This window comes from Lepidochelys kempii, chromosome 7, assembly GCF_965140265.1.
Source record: "Lepidochelys kempii isolate rLepKem1 chromosome 7, rLepKem1.hap2, whole genome shotgun sequence".
Lineage (NCBI taxonomy): Eukaryota > Metazoa > Chordata > Testudines > Cheloniidae > Lepidochelys > Lepidochelys kempii.
In genome coordinates this window covers 54,771,357-54,785,190 of record NC_133262.1, presented here as the reverse complement: position 1 = coordinate 54,785,190, position 13,834 = coordinate 54,771,357, and the positions used below count along the sequence as shown (strand labels likewise).

Genomic DNA, 13,834 nt, shown 5'->3' with positions numbered 1-13,834 from the left:
GGGGTTCCAAAAAGGATGGATCTAGAATATTCTCAGTGGTAGTGGATGACAGGACAAGGAGTAATGGTCTCAAGTTGCAGTGGGGGAGATTTAGGTGGATATTAGGAAAAACTTTTTCATTAGGAGGGCGGTGAAACGCTGGAATGCGTTACCTAGGGAGGTTGTGGAATCTCCTTCCTTAGAAGTTTTTGAGGTCAGGCTTGACAAAGCCCTGGCTGGGATGATTTAATTGGGGATCGGCCCTGCTTTGGGCAGGGGTTTGGACTAGATGACCTCCTGAGGTCCCTTCCAACCCTGATATTCTATGATTCTACCTCTGATGTTTGAAGATTGGCAATACTTGTGTGACTTGTCATGCCATTAAAGCATTATTGGATATAATTGTTGTCTTCCCAAGGCCAGGTGGTGCTTGGGACAGTTTCCCTTGATTCTAGAGAGAATTTAGACAGAGAAACTGAGTTCATCCATTAATCCTTGAACCAAGAAAACCAGACAATGTTGAAGAACCATGGATAAAACACTCACTCCTATCTTTACCCCCTCAAGGCTGGGGGAGAGGATGGGGAATTCCCCCTCCTCCCTCAGCAAGCCCCAGGCAAGTGAATAGGAAGTCCAAGTCTCTGACTTTTTGGGAGGAACTAACAGAACCAGATTCTGCTTTTAATATGGAGGAAGGTGCAAGGCAATCTGATCTATATTTGCACAGTATCCAAGCAGTCTGCCTGAAAGGAAGAATAGAAGATATTTGCTCCGGTGTGAGTTGCCAGGATTATAAGCCCTTGACTAAGATGTGTATGGATGGCACAGCATTGAGGGCAAAAAAGGGAACCCTCAAGGGAAAATCTGGAAACATGGGTTATCCTTCACAGATTTTTAATTTTTAATTTGAAAACCAAATTTATGCTTAAGAATTTAATTTTGCATTTGTCACAGAGAGCATGTTGAAGACATTGAACTCACCTTAAGCCCTTTCTGTGAGAGAACAGCGGTGGATGCTGATATTTTTCCAAAGAAATGTACATACAAACAGGTTTGCTCCTCACTGTCTCTCACCAGACAGAATGTATTTCAATTTTCACCACCTGCAGTGCCTGGGACCTATTTCTTACTCAAGGTTTATGTGACTGGCTGCAGCTAAACCTTCTTGTGTCCTGCTTTGTTATTGCCTCTCACCTGTAAAATCTAGCAAAACAATTAAGAGTTAGGGGTGGGGCCCTTTGCACAGATAGGACTGGTGTGTGTGTGTATCTGAGAGAGGGAGATTCAGTGCCCAATTTTGGCAAATTATTGTAACCTTTGTTTGACTTGCTGTTTGCTCCTGGCTGGTTGTCGTAGCCTAGGCAGGGAAGGCTGTGGATTACAAGTAAAAGTGCCCGAAGCTGAACCAGGAAAACTTCTCAAAGACTGAAACAAAAATAAACATGGGGCTGGCTACAAGTGTAATGATACTGTGTCAGAATCACTAGGGCCCTACTGCACCACAAATACAACCATGTGTAGACAAGGCCAAAATCTGCAGGAGAAAGAGAATTGTCTTACACGAAAGCTCACAAGTTTGTTGTTTGTAGTCTGTCTGATCTCTCTCACCACTCTGATCCCTCACCCTTCTCCTTGAACCTTCCTTACCAGAAGTAGTAGTACTGGTTTTTCTTTTGAGCAAATGGGGAGACTATTCCATTAAAGTATGCTGCCCCGGAGAATAGTGTTCACTCCGGTAGTTCTCCTCAAGACAACATCTAGATGTGGCCTGTGCTCTTACTTCAAAAGGTCTTTTTTCACTAAGAGGGTGGTGAAACACTGGAATGAGTTACCTAGGGAGGTGGTAGAATCTCCTTCCTTAGAGGTTTTTAAGGTCAGGCTTGACAAAGCCCTGGCTGGGATGATTTAACTGGGAATTGGTCCTGCTTTGAGCAGGGGGTTGGACTAGATGACCTTCTGGGGTCCCTTCCAACCCTGATATTCTATGATTCTATGATTCTTGTTTAACTTCTGCTTTTTCCCCCCTACAAGTTGTTCCCTTCACAAGTGACAAAGTCAGGAGTCACTGAGCTTCTCTGGTTTTTGTGAGGAAGTGGTGTGTCAAGTGACTCTGACAGACACTTCCGACTTTAAATTGAGAAGGAGCTGATATTCAGTGGTTGAGAATGATTCTTTGTGCAAGGAATGGGATATATTTCCACAAGCTATCCTGTATTCTCTACCACTCCTATGTAGCACATGCCAGTGTGCCATCTTCAATCACTAGCTACCAGGGCTGGATTGGAACCAGTGACTTGAGAGAGAGGTTTCCAGAGCTGTCCTGGGGTCCATCCCAATATGCTGATTGTGGTGTTGCCTTTGAAGCTTGCTGGTGCTCTGACATTCCAGGGAGGGAGACAGGGCAGGAAGAGGCTGTTTGCTTTTCTATTTAAAGTCATTTTAAAAGTCCGTGTAAACAAGTTGCCAATGCCAGCACAGCCCAATTAAGGCTGGGGACATCTGAGAGAGGATTAGCAGGACTCCATGGGGTATGAAGCTGAGATCTTAATCTAGATCTATTAAGAGATTTACTTGGGAGGATGGGGTTTTGCTCCCTTTTGTTTAATTTACTAGGATTGGATTAGCTACAAACAAGGCCACTAACCCCAAACATATTTACCTTGCTGCTGCTTCTGTGCTGATTAAATAAGGACTCTGAAGTTGCAGGCTGGGTCTGCATGCAGGGTTAGCTGCTGTGATGGACTCAGAACTCTCACTGTCCTTTAACGAAACATCCCCACAACTGTGCTGTTGCACAGCAATGAGCCAGAACATGTCAGGTGTACTGTTTGGGGCCATTGTGGTAATATTTTTATAAAGATAATCTTTGCTTGGGTTGGAGGGTTGCAGAGGCCAATAACATCCTCTGTCCTTGCACTCTCTGCTGTCAGCTAGAATTTTCAGTTTTAAAGCTCAATATTGGTAGCCAAAGAGAGGGGGATAGATAAGGGTTAAACTAGTTTCATCTCCAGAATGAACACAGCTCTTCTGTAGTTCTCAGTGATTCTCCCAAATCACTGCTTCAGTGATTAGAGAAAGGTTTTTGTTTGGCTGGAGTACCAAGCCTGTGAGGAGATTGAGGTTTACTTTCCTCTTCCCCAATGTTACCATAATGTATTATACAGCAGTGAGATCCTGCTTCAGCCCTCACTGCAATGATTAAAATACCTGGTTTATCAAAACTCTCCCTCTAGAGGCAGTCGGTCATTTGAGGGTAGCAGAGAAAGCCTATCTTGTAGATCTGAGCTTTCCAAGACTGGCATAGCTATGTCTGTTAGGAGTGTGAAGAGGTGCGGTTCCTAACCGATGCTATGCCAACAAAAGCTACTCGTGTAGTAGGCACAGTTATACTGGCAAAACTGATTTTACTAGTGTAGCCTGTTCTGCTCATGGTGCATGGTTTTATGAGACTGGTACAAAGCTCAGCTTTGTAGGTATAGTTGTATCCATGACAGGTATAGCAATTGCTTGCAATATCTTTGGGAAATATTACTTTTAAAAGTTTATGTATCATTGTAGGCCAGGGTCTGTGAGAGGTGACCACACCACCTCCAAGAATAATTAACAGTATGGCGTGATTAGACAAATTCATTCAGGTTGTAACACCTTCAGAGAAGTTCCACCACCTGGAGAAACTCAGATGTATGAGTTCAAACTGGATTCTCCAGGGACTGACTTGACAAAGAAGGGGCTTTTGGATAAATGGCCTGAGTTCAAACTGACTCAAGGCCCTTTTTCTGATCTAGTGAATTGACAGGACCTTCTGTCCCAGGAGGCCCAGTCCTTCCTGGGAAGGGTTGGAGGACATTGGCCTACTGAGACCCCGTAAGACGGATAGCTGACCTCTAGTAAGCTTTTAGCCTGCGTAAAGAAACTTTTATTATTTATATGTTTTCTCTGTAATGCTTTCACCTTAAGAATAAATGTGCTTGCTTATAAAGAGCTGCGTGATAACACATAGCTGCTGGCAATTACAGCTGTTCATAGTCTTCAGAGAGAAGGCAAAGATCAGATGCAGGAATATTTAGGCAGTCTGGCTTGCCACAAATATCACAGTGTAGACAGGGAACTGTGCATCCTGAGAAAAATCCCAGTTGGAAGGGAGAGAGAGACAGGTCTCTATCCAAGAGAGATGGTGACTGCTGAGCAGCAAGCCTAGAGTTGGTGCTCTCAAGGGACCCTGGAGAGGGAATACAGGTGCATTTGCCCTGAACTGTGACAGCATGCACACTAGTATACCTGTACTCGTAAACCAGTCCTATTGTAGACATAGTGCAGAGTATTACAGAGAGCCCTCCACCCTATTTTCCTGTAACTTGTCATAGTCTTTGTGACCGTGGAATTTTTCAAAGGAGGTGGTCTCTGAATTGAGGTAGACAAGGTGGTGATTGTGATGATAGCAGCACACACCGTGTTTTCCCCGGGCTTTAGTTCAGAGCCCTGAAAGGGGGAGCACCCCATTCCTTGTAGTGAAGGTGTGTGGAAATATCTCTTTACTGCGCTAGAGCCTGCGGCCTGGGTAGGCAGAGCTAATTGCTTCTCCCAGGGCTTCTCCCTTGAACCTCCTGGTATTTACCTGATGCCAAGATCCTAATGTCTAAAGCTGGATAAGGCAGATGGAAAGGTAGTTTAGTGTGCAAACCACCCAAGGATGCGTAATGGTGGTGATGTTGCTGACCTAAATTCCTCTTTACTTGCAGGAAGTATGGGACAACCCAAGTGACAGTTTGGGGGAAAGAGGCTTTCTTTCCAGCATGAGAAGGATCTAGTCTTTGGACGGTAGGCTGGGAATTGTAGTTCCAGCACTGAGCATAAAGTTGGCCATTATGACAGATACACAAGAACATTAAAGGCTTTCTCTAATCTTTTTTGACTGAATAGAATTAAAGAGATGGTTAACGAGTATCCAGCAAACCTGTATCTATATAAATATGTAGGCTTGGGGGAAGTGTACCCAAGAGCTTAAAGAGAACTTATAAAGTAAATCTTGTCTCTTCTGAAAATTATTCCTAAATAGTGTGGAGCCAGGAAAGGTTTGCAGTGAATTTGCTGACTTCCATGCCATTAATGCAGTGCTGAGGGATTTTAACATAATTTTTTTGCATACAATAACTTCGAGGGAAGTAATTCATTAACAGTCACAGGAGATGGGATCAGTGTCTTGAAGCTAAAGATTGAAACATGTTTAGTTAGGTGTAAAGGGAAGTCTCTCCCTCAATGGTTTTATTGCCTCTAATTAACTTTCAAAGTAAAACAACAGTGGTGGTGGCGTATTAGTGAAAACACTTGGAGCACAGTGGCAGTATAGATAGTGTTCACTTTTAGCTGTGGAACACATTTTTTAAAAAGGTTTAGGATATCCTCTTAACTTAATATATTTGTTCCTTTTGAGGGATTGATTCCTTGAGTGCATAGTGTCTTTTATCCATTGCTTGGCAATAACGTCTTCGTAACCTAGATAGTACTTTTCTTTCTGAATGACTCCAGTGTGCTTTTCAAATCTATGTATAAGAATCACTTAACCTGCAATAAGAAAAGGAGTACTTGTGGCACCTTAGAGACTAACCAATTTATTTGAGCATGAGCTTTCGTGAGCTACAGCTCACTTCATCGGATGCATGCCGTGGAAACTGCAGCAGACTTTATTTAACCTGCAATGCCACTGAAATTCACCCACTTCATGGGTAAAACAGCACCCAGCATGGCATTACAACAGCATAGAACAGGAAGTAAAGAATAAAATATATAGTAATAGGTAACGCACTCTGTTTGTTTTATAATTCAATCCAAACAGAAAATAGTCTGGACCTGATACTAACCTAAACTTTTCTTCATTTAGCTTCAGGCTGTTGCTCTTTGTCCTAGCCAACCGTGAGACAGTGGAAAAGAATCCCAGCAGAGGTGTTCAAGGTGCCATCACTGCACTTTCTTATGATCAACTTAGATACAAGATGCTGGTATGTGTAGAAGAGGGAGACATCCTGCAAAGTCCAAGAATCAGAGCAGGTGACCCAAACAGTCTAACTGGCCTAGTGTCTCTTGCTCTAGCACTGTACGTAGCTGTTGGAAAAGCCTTGAAAGATGCTGTCTTCAGCTAACAGAGGGTGCTTTGCCTAAATCAATCAGGCTTAGGTCTCCTGTGATGTTTTCTTTAACATCCTTTCATAATGTTCCCTGGTTTCTCTGCGTTCTTCTGTTTTCACTTCATTGTAAGATTTTGGTGTCTCATTACTGAACTGTTAGTTTTGTGCTCTCTATCGCTATCAGTTAAACTAACCTCTCTGGAGAGCTATCCCCATGTGTCGTCCTGTCTGAAACCCCTTTGCCCTGATGCTCTGCCTATCAAAGAATAAAACTTTAAGCATATACAGAGCTTTACATCTAGTCATAACCATGCTTCCCCCTGCATTGCTCTAGACTCTTATTTCTAATTCCATTTTAAAATAGGACCCCCTCATATATCAGTCTATCATGGGGCTCAGAGCTTTAGTGAACCACAGTTAGATTTGTGCGTGCACAACCTGTTCCTGTACTGATTTTTCCCCCCACATTTGTTTCTCCCTTTTGGTGCACAAGGAATTGATCCTTTTACCATTTTTATTCCCGAACCCCAAATTCCTATAGTAGGGCCTCAGTATGTTTGACTGGAGGCTTGTTGGTCATGTGTTATATGGAAAATTTGTTCTTTTTATGAGATTTGTACATAGAACAGGTATTGGTTTGGGTGAAGCTGTAAGCTACAGTGTGGCAACAGGAGTAATTTTCCACTGGTGAATAAATGTTCCTAGGTTAGCACTTCTCACCTTGTGAGCTTCATATCTGAAGGCAGCATAAACACATGACAGCTTCAAAAGACAAACTCCTCCAGCAACCTATCAATGTGTACTGGAGTGTCAGGCGCTGCTGTCTGTGTGGGCTCCATTCCTCCCATCCCTATCCCTCCCTCGCTCTTTATCTGATTGATGTGGCTTTTCATGCTGTCATTCACTCTCCCTGGCACTACATTTTTCGTTTTCCTCTTCCGGATTCTCTCCCCGTTGAAACAAAAGGCGAACTCGTTTCCAGTGGTGCAGCACCAGGCTGTGCTGTCTCTGAGGGGCTGGGGGATTCTCTGCATCTCGTTCTGTGTCGGAACCAACGGTGAGCTTGTTTAGTGGCTTCACAAGCAATGCTTTTGAACCGCTGCCAGATTCCCTCCCCTGCTGTGCAAGTGGAGTTCAAAGCCCTCCTGTGAGTAGATACACGGCATGTGTAAAAGGACAAGGAATTTAATCTGTGATTCCCTATCCCACAGGAGTGCCTGACGACTGCGTCATGCCACAACTCCCTGAATACTGGACCAGGCTTCTCTCTGCCTCCCTCTGGACACCACTATCCCTACTTTATTTCTGGGATTTCAGAGAGTAAGATGGAAGCTTTTCAGATAGGACCTGAGAAACGAGGTGAAAAGATCTGTGCTGTTGGACCCTCTGTTATATAGGACCCTGCTTTGCTCACCTGTGGCTGCAGACAGCCTTCCTTGCATGCTGATTGCTATCTGTCTGGTGCTCACCATGCTCAGCAGTGAAGCTCTTGCTTTCAGTATAAATTTATCTACATTTCTCTTTGTGTGTGTGTGTAAAATTCCAGTATCCTCATGTTCACACACTGATTTGAGAGGTTTTGGCAACTCCAAGAAAAGAGAAGAGATCCACTGCTACAAACGACTGTTCAGCCATCCACCGGCTGTGCAGCCCAGCTGCCTATTCAGGACGGGCCAGCTCGCTGCTTACATGTCTTTGTGAAGATTTTCTTTAGGGCTTGTGCTTTTCCTCACTTCCCCTTTTTCTCGGGTGTGTTTCCTTGGCTTGCTGGCTGTCAGAGTTAACAGACCAAGCTTCCTGGACACCTTGGAGAGATCCCACTTCACTTTGAAATGCGCCTTTTAAAGGTAGGGAGTTGGAAAGCGTTTGTAGTATTTCACATCGATTGTAGTTTGTACTCTGGCAGGTACAAGGGATCTTTTCTCTGGCTTGCTTTTGTGCACTGTCGTTTGACTGTTGATTTAGAAAATCTTCATCTGCAAGAGCCATGCTGCAGGAGAGGGGATGGATGGAGAGGCTGCAGTACAGTAACTGTATTAGGTGATCTCGCTTGCCATGGCCATTAAGGTTCTTTGTTAGCTCTCTCTCTCCTCCTCCTCCTCCTCCTCTTTGCCCCTTGCCGATAGGTTGTTGCTTTGTCTTGGCTTGCTACTGGGTTAAATTTAGGTTCTAAAATGTGCTGGATAAAAGGAGGAATCTGATTGATTGCCCAGTGTGGAGTTCCAATATGTCTCTTGGTGGCTTAATGTGCATCTGAACAGCACGGGGATCCTAGTATAACTGCACATATTGTCCTGGGCTATTAAGCTCACTTATACTACAAGTAAACACATTCTTGACCCTTATCAGTCAGTCACCTTAGTCCTGGGTAACCAGACTGCTCTGTGGAGGAACACGTTGCAGCAAAATCAGTAACTGGTGAAGTCATTTTAAAGACCAGAGAAATTAGAGATGGAAAATTTAAAAATCAGGTTAGGTCTTGTCAATCCCCCAAGGGCCAGGGCAGGATTGTTCTCTGCATTGTTTTTTCTAGGGCTTTGTCATACAGCTGTTTAAATCTTCATTTTCACGTTAGGAGAAAAACCAGAGGCTTTAAAATTAATGTTTGGTAACTTGAAAGCTTAGAAAGAGAGATTCATATAAATATATGTGAAGAATAGAGAATAAAATTAGTGAAAGCAAAGCCTTGAGTAACTTTGTATCACAGTTTCTTCCGAGTTGGTTTTCTGGAGAGAAGGGTCTAAATTGCTCTCCTGGAGGATTTCTCCTCCATCACAGGACTCCATAATAAGGCTGCCATCCTTCTGGTCGAGGGATATTAGCTGGAACTTGATTCCAAGACCATTAACAATGTTCTTTAATCAACCAGTGAAGTTCCTATTGAACAACATACAGTGCTGATACCACCCGATGGGCCAAGTGCACACCTTCTGTATCTTAACCCACTGCTGCTGGCCTGGGGAGCGAGATGCTGGGTTTAGGATCCAGGCCAGAGACCTCATGCTGGGCAGGTTCTTTCTCTGACTCTTACTAGAATAGAGATGATAGGGATGGGGTGCTGTTTTCCAAGTACTGTAATTGAGTAGATGTGGTTCCCACAATATACTGTATGATCCCCACAATGGGGATACGTGGGAGATGAGAGGTGATTTTCTATATTCTCCTCTGGCCTCAGTTCTCTTGCTACTTTAAAGGTAGGTGAAGGGTAAAGAGAGGGTGGAATATGCCAGGGCTATTCAGTGCATGTCTGCCACTAGAATACAGTAGAGCAGTGGATCTGAGGCATCTGAGCTGTGGATCTGATGTGTGTCTGGATAGTGAGGAGCAGTGCTTGCTGCGCTGGAGTTCTTTCCCTGCATTGCCACAGGAGGAATACTCCTATTTTGTCTTTCTATAACCCCTGAAATCCAAAGAGTTCAAAGGGGATTAATGAGGCATGTATTATTGCCACCCCCATTTTACACCTGAAGAAACTGAGGCACAGAGCGTGACCAGCCTGTCAAAAGTCACATCGTGACAGAGCCAGGAATCTTGGCTCCCATTTTGCTGCTGCAGTCATTAGACAACACCCTAAAAGGCTTATCTGTTTTCATTATTTGGAAGCAGTGGCTATAAAAATAAAAATGATCCTTCTGCTCTCCGTCATTCTACGATCTCTGGGGCACACAGTCTGCCTGTCTCATGTGGATTCTCAGCAGTGAAAAAAAGCAAAAACCTACAGAGAGCTAGAGTCAATAGCCCCATTATTCTCCCTAACACCTAAACAACCATTTTACAAGCCCAGTAGCATGTTCCAGGTTGTATATGGCAGACACTTCTCAGGTCTTGCAGCCATGTGTCTCCAAACACAGATGAGGTCTGTTCACATGACTTCATGCTCTGTCAGGTAATATTGCATCAAGGTGTGTAGATGTGATTGGGTACTCACCCCACCCCACCCACCTGAGCCTCTTGGAAGTTCTCTTCTTCAAGTAATGCAGTGTGCAGCATAGGCAATGGAACTAGGGGTCCTACTGCATCCCTTGACTTGAAGTGGTTTCCATTATATCCAGGGTTTACAGTTTGGTTCAATGGCTCTCAGCACCCCCGCTATACAAATTGTTCCAGCACCCCTGGCATGTGACCTCTGCAGCTGTACTAAAATAGGGTGGGTATTTCAATGGCTGTCATGCTGCAGAGTGCTTGTTCCCTGGCAATGTTTCATGAGGGAGTCTCCCTGTGCCCATAAGACTTTAGGTCTGTTTGAAAGCTGGCAAAGTCGATTGTCCTCAGATGGGAGACTGGTATGTATGGAATATCCCCTGCAGACTGGGACAGTTATCTTGTCCCATTCAGCCCCTTTAAGCATGCTGGTTCCTGTGCCTTATTGTTCCAGAGTCTGCTAAAGCGCACACAGGCTGTCTCCTCTCTGCCAGCAGTGTCTTCTGCCATGCAGGCAAGATGAGTGACTGTGAAGCTTGTTCCCAAGAGTTCTATACCAGCTCGGGAATGTGCGGCATCCTGTCGTACCTGTGGAGAGGGGGGATGGGGAGTGCATCCCTGATGCTGATTCCAGATAGGGTGCCAGGGATCCCAGAGCCACAATTCCTCTTGCTCATTCATGCGAATCATCTGCAAAACATGCAGGGTGGGGGGAGAGATAAGAACAAAGTCTATGAACCAAGCCTGCTCACATACATTAGGATGAGCCCAGGCATGAGGTGAAAGGAAGGGATCAGAGCTCTTCATTATCTAATACTCCCTCAGGGCAGTACCAAACTCACTGTAGAGCAAGCAAGCCAGGCCCAGGGCTGGCAGAGAGAGACCATTGTTCTGTGTGAATACGGCTGATACTGGAATGTTTCATTGTGAATCTGAAGCCATCTTTAATGCAAAATATTCCTCCGAGGGATTTGTTTTCATTGCTAACCATTTCAGAAGTCACATTCAAGCCAGCACCGTGCCTTCTCCCAAACAAAAGGCAGTAAGGTTTGGGGTTCATTCACAGCAGAAAGGATGCACTTGCCTTTCACTCCGCTGCATGTGTTGGGGTGATGTAAAGTTCCTGCTCTGTAAAACAGCAAACTGGGCTGGGAGAAGGGGAAGACAAAAGGAAGACATTAACCTCTTTATGTGCTTTGTGTTCCTGTTTGGGGAAGGTTGTTATGTGGCATTCCCTGGTGTTTAATGGCAACTGAATGGTACCAGTGGGAGCTTTGGGGAGTAGGAAGCCTTTTTACATTGAAAATTAAAATACCAATTTCCTTATGCGGTGGCCACACATGTAACCCCAGAGGGAAGGGAGAGTGCATCTTGCATGGGTCGCTAGCATCCCCCTCCGGTCTACATACACAGCATCTCTGATGGGGGCTCCAGAGGGAGGGGGAAGTGATTAGGCACGACATGGGATCTCTTACTGGAGGATTGGTCTAGATCTCTTGAATTGGTTGATTGAGATTAGCCTGGTGCTTAGTTTTGGCTCCTCAAGTTGGGATGCATGGAAGAGATAAGGGGTATCTTTCTGTAAGAGACAAGAGGCCAAAAATAGCATCTTCCTTTGTTGCTTTTTGGTGCCTTTGCAAAGTCCTTTGTAGTTTTGTATATGTGGGGTTTCAGTTGAAGCAGATACCCCCCACACCCCAAAATAAATGCCATTCCCAGCAGTTTAACCTCCATAGCCCCATACTAGAGTGGCACATGTGTGTCTGCAGCTCTCCCTCCCCCCGGCTAATGATGGATGCAGTACAAGAACTAGGTGCAATGGAAGGAAAATAATTTCTCTCATCCGTGGGGTTGTTATAAACAAGTGTGTAAAGCTAGAATTGTTTTCCTAATTGGAAACTGCTGAGGGATTTTCCACCTTGTAACTGTCTCAAATTTCATAATCCAGAATGTTTACAACAGAGCAGACAGTGTACGGGAAGTGTGTGAGTTGCCCTCAGTTGTGTTAGAATAATAGTTCACATTAATGTAGCTCTTTGCATCTGAGTGCCATGCAGACATCATTTTTCACAGCACCCCTGTGTAGTTGTATCCCCACTTTACAGATGGGGTAACTGCAGCACAGGAAGTTCATGTGTCTTGCGCAAAGTGGCACCACACAGTCAATAGCAAAACTGAAACTAGCACCAGAAATCCTAATTCTCACCCCACTCGCTCCCAGTGAAAACATGATCGGAGCTGACGTGAGTAGTGAATCTGTGACCTTGCCTCTGGTGCTTGTGGACTGGGGACCAAACACGGAGTGAAGACCCAAATATCCCATTCCGCTTCTATCTCTTCTATGCAATTGCTCTTCCCTCATCCCTTCCTCTGAGTGTTCTAGGAGACATGGACGCCAGTAGCACTGAAAGGGCCTTCCTCATTATACGCAGTTCCAGATGTTGGCCTTCTTACTGGCTTCTTTCTCAGCTCAAGATTCATTATTTCTGTACTCAGGAGCACTTACTGTCTGATAACGTCTGCAGAACAGGAGAAGATTGAGGCCCCAGGGTGTGTGCGGGAGCCCTGGTCTACACTAGGGGTGGGGATCGATCTAAGTTATGCAACTTCAGCTACGTGAATAACGTGGCTGAAGTCAACGTACTTAGATCGACTTACCGTGGTTTCTTCACCGCTGTGAGTCAACTGCTGCTGCTGCCCCATCGACTCTGCTTGCGCCCCTGTGACTCTGCCTGCGTCAACAGAAGAGCGCTCGAGGCTTGATTTATCACGTCTAGACTAGACGCAATGGATCGATCGCTGCCCGCCGATCCGGCGGGTAGTGTAGACATACCCGGAAAGTGTCAGAAAAGGTACCCCGCCTTAACTACGGTGGTAGTATGAGTGAGAGCAGCATCTGTCTGGAATGCCCTTACGCACACCCCTTGGCTTTGTTCAGGTAGTTATCAGTTACTGCTGATAAAAGGCTGCCCCCCAGAGCAGAAGGAAACAAGGGGATTGAAACTGAAGGGCTGCATTGGTTGATATCCTAGAGCTGAAATTAGAGATATTTGTCACGCTGATGGTCCACACTTGTTGGTTGTGGTGCACGCTTGTCATGGCACTGAGGTATATCTTTGAACTTGTGTGTTTGGCTGTGTCCCCCTCCTTCTCCCTCTCCATTGTGGCCAGGATTCTGAAGGTGCAATGCACAGGTTCTTTCAGAGCTTGACAGGCTCGCTTGAGTGAAGAGCTGGGGCTGAGATGCATTTGCCAGTGAAATGTTGTATGGTCACTCCGGATAAGCTGGAATGGAAGTTGCAGGCACAAGAGAAGTGAAGTGCAGTCAAGAGGCAGCGCAACAACAGCAAGGCTGAGTGCCGACAGATATAGCAGATTGGGTGTGTATTGTTTGAATAAAGGTCACCAGCTTGCATCAACCAGTCCCACCTTAGTAGTGTTGAAGGACCACTTGGTGTCTCAAGGTGGAGTTGGGGTGCAGCCTGTGAACACTTGGAGTGATTTTGAAAATGCTGGTCACAGCTCCTTAGTTAAGGTTGACTTTTGCACTTAAAGCAGGGACGTAGTCTCTTCGTTACATATGAAAAACACAACCTGTCTTCTCCAGAATGAATGCCAAAGTGATTGTGTGAGAATTTAAAAGTCATTTTTTGCCTTGAATAACCTCAGTAACAGAATAACTTCTCTTGTAGCTAAAAATTGTTTAATTCTTGGGCACTGGCTGCACCGAGCAAGGTTTAGAAATGCACAGTTAGGTCACCCAAACAGCCTTAATTCTGCCCTGTGCAGTGACACCATGAGGGGAAAAAGAA

The 13,834-nt window shown here is 45.0% G+C and overlaps 1 protein-coding gene across 11 annotated transcripts in view; it reads left to right on the top strand.

Annotated features, from left to right (window-relative positions):
* NDST2 (N-deacetylase and N-sulfotransferase 2) overlaps positions 1–13,834 on the top strand; it is a 218,705-nt gene that overhangs the window by 154,173 nt on the left and 50,698 nt on the right. The window contains exon 4 of one of the 11 annotated variants that reach the window (XM_073352877.1): positions 5,858–6,024. The exons of 9 other annotated variants lie outside the window; for them this stretch is intronic. The gene's annotated coding sequence lies outside the window, so the exon portion shown is untranslated. Of the gene's footprint in view, positions 1–5,857; positions 6,025–7,871; positions 7,949–13,834 lie in introns of those variants that run through there. One more of the 11 variants, XM_073352883.1, reaches the window with a different exon arrangement.